Source organism: Colobus angolensis, unplaced genomic scaffold (assembly GCF_000951035.1).
Source record: "Colobus angolensis palliatus isolate OR3802 unplaced genomic scaffold, Cang.pa_1.0 Scaffold209, whole genome shotgun sequence".
In the NCBI taxonomy this organism is placed as follows: domain Eukaryota; kingdom Metazoa; phylum Chordata; class Mammalia; order Primates; family Cercopithecidae; genus Colobus; species Colobus angolensis.
This window is the reverse complement of record NW_012115255.1, coordinates 274493-277101: the sequence shown is the minus strand read 5'-3', so window position 1 is coordinate 277101 and position 2609 is coordinate 274493.

The following is a 2609-nucleotide window of genomic DNA, read 5'->3' as shown; positions in this document are numbered from 1 at the left end:
CACAGCTGTTGCTCACACTGCAGATGGAGCTCAAGGCACAAGCAGGCCACCACGCTAAAAATACCACGCAGCGTCCACGCCAGGTGGCGGTGGTTTTCACTCCATCCCAAAGCCCCATGTATGAGTTTACAGCCATGACTACTACTTGGATTTTTAGAACCTCAAGACATACTTTGTTTGCTTTTATGCAACAAAGTTAAAAGACTATCACTCGGTCCACACAAACCCATCCAGACCAGAACCCTCCTGCACTGTAAATTCTGTGGATTTCTGTAAACGAGGTATTAGTGCAATAAGGAACAGATGAGTGCCCTTGGAGGGCAGTTTCTGAGCCTCCCAACCACACGGCCACATTAAGGCTGAAGCCGCGCCACCTCCAGAAACACTGTCCCTCACCGAGGTGTGCCTGGCTTCTCCCTTTTTCCAGAACTTAACAAAACCCAAAAGGACAGGTCTGTGTAGAAAAAAACAAGCTACTTGCGATTCCTCTTCCCAGTTCAGGCTGTAGGAAGCTCATTTCAGCCCTCACTGTGTTCTGTGGCTTGGTTCCCATAAGAAATAAAGTCAGAATTCTAGTCCCTGTCCCCTGGGCGGTGTGGCAGGCATGCATACCTTCAGTTACATGAGGAAAGGCATGGTGACCCCTTTCCTTCAGTAAAACTGCACAGTTCCCAGATCCTGATGCCATCCCCCTCATGCCACTGTGAACACCTGGACAGAGCACATTTCAATGCGTGCACCTTTGTGGGCTAGTTTTCTATTTCTCCACTAAATCACCCCAAATTTAGCACCCTAAACACTGACTTATTTTCTCACATTTCTGGAAGCTGGAGTCCAAAACAGGTCCCACCAGCTAACGTCGAGGTGTCGGCAGGGCTGGCTCTGTGGAAGCGACCTTCTCCTTGCCCCACACAGCCTCTAGAAGCTTCTGCATCCCCTGGTCCATATGGCACCCACTGTCTTCAGGACCCACAGCGGCCCTGACGGCCTAACAGGAAGATGCAGAATGTCAGGAGCCCGGACTCTAGCGCTAGGGCCACACCTCCCCCACCCTCCCAGCTCCTCACACACTCCCGTGTGAACTAATATAGATTCCACTTTAACTAGTGTCAGCTGTGTAAGGGGTAAGTGCCCAGCTGTAAACTGGTTAACCTCACCCACACAGACCCGGGGAATAAACTCACAGGCCATGGAACACTTCACAAGCAATGAGCGACCACCTGCTCGGAGACCTCCATGGCCCAGCAGAGCCCTCCGGTGTCTCCCCGTGGACTCAGAGTCTGCAGTGCCAGAGGGCACTGGATAAAAAAGACAGCCGCCATGTCAGGAGGCACCCACCCGCGGTTGTGTTCCCAGTACTTTAAGTAGCCCAGGTGGACAAGCCACGCCCCGTGCAGCTCCATCACCAGAATAACGGCTGCACGTGGCGAGTGCACAGGTGGCCACCCTTCAGCCCAACTGGCCGCACTAAGCACATCACCACCGTGACGTCAAATCAGACTCATCTGCTGGCACAGTCCAGGCATCGGCCCCCAAGAACATTCTGGAGCGCAATTCACAATAGTGATTGTGATCAGGGCCACACATAGCTAAATGTATTTACAGGAGGACGCCACAGCTGATCTGGCTGGACTGAGAGCATTTCCCACTGTACATTCTTACAACACCATTTTATTTGCACTTTATTAAACTTTTATGGCTTTTTTCTGCCTATCTACTTGATGGGAGTGTTTCTTGTTCTTATGACTGCAGTGATACTTCAGGCTACAACTATCAATGTGTAAAATTAGTTTGGAAGGCGCCCTATCATTAAACATTTCACAAGCAAGCAGTCAGAGGCACCTAACCTGGAGGCCTGTTTTCTTCTCTGAGCCAAACCTACCTTGGACTCAAAGAAAACGGCACACGGAGAGGGGCTGGATCTCCAGCGCCCATTCCTAGGGGGCCTCCTGGGGAGCAGATATGGAGGGAGAAGCCCTGGGTTATGGCACCGCCGTACTAAAGAAAAATCTATTTGGGTAAATATAAGCGCCAGATATAAGAGATTAAGCAAGCCATGAAAAGAAACCACTAACCACAGCTTCTCCAAAACAGAACTAAACTCCCTTTAGTTTGAATTGGAAAAGCAGAAGTGATGATCAGGACACACAAAAAAATGACGAAGTATCTGAACACAGGAGAATAATCAAGGGCCACTGTCTCTTCCTGTGTCAGTGGGAGCCTCACATCTAAACTGGATTTAGAAGGTTACTACTTTGGAGTGAAAGTTATCCCCAACCCTAGTTTGTAAGCAAGTGGAGCAGAAAGCTTCAATTATTTGAAGGTTTAGCGGTAAAGCTCTGCAACTCTCACAACCATTTTAATTGGTGTGAATTTTAAAGTGACTCAGTCTGTTGGCTGGAGTATCTAACGGCTTAACCACGGAGTCGTGTTGGAAAATTATTCCAATTGCTTTTGTTTTTTCTACTAAAGATGAATTTGAATGTTCTTGTAGTTTGCAGTTGGCTGGTTCTGATGTTTGGTCCTGAGGAGGCCCAAGTGCCCGGAGAGGAAGAATCTGAAACCTCAAGACACTCGAGTGCTGTCTGGGGAGATGGAGACCCCAACCC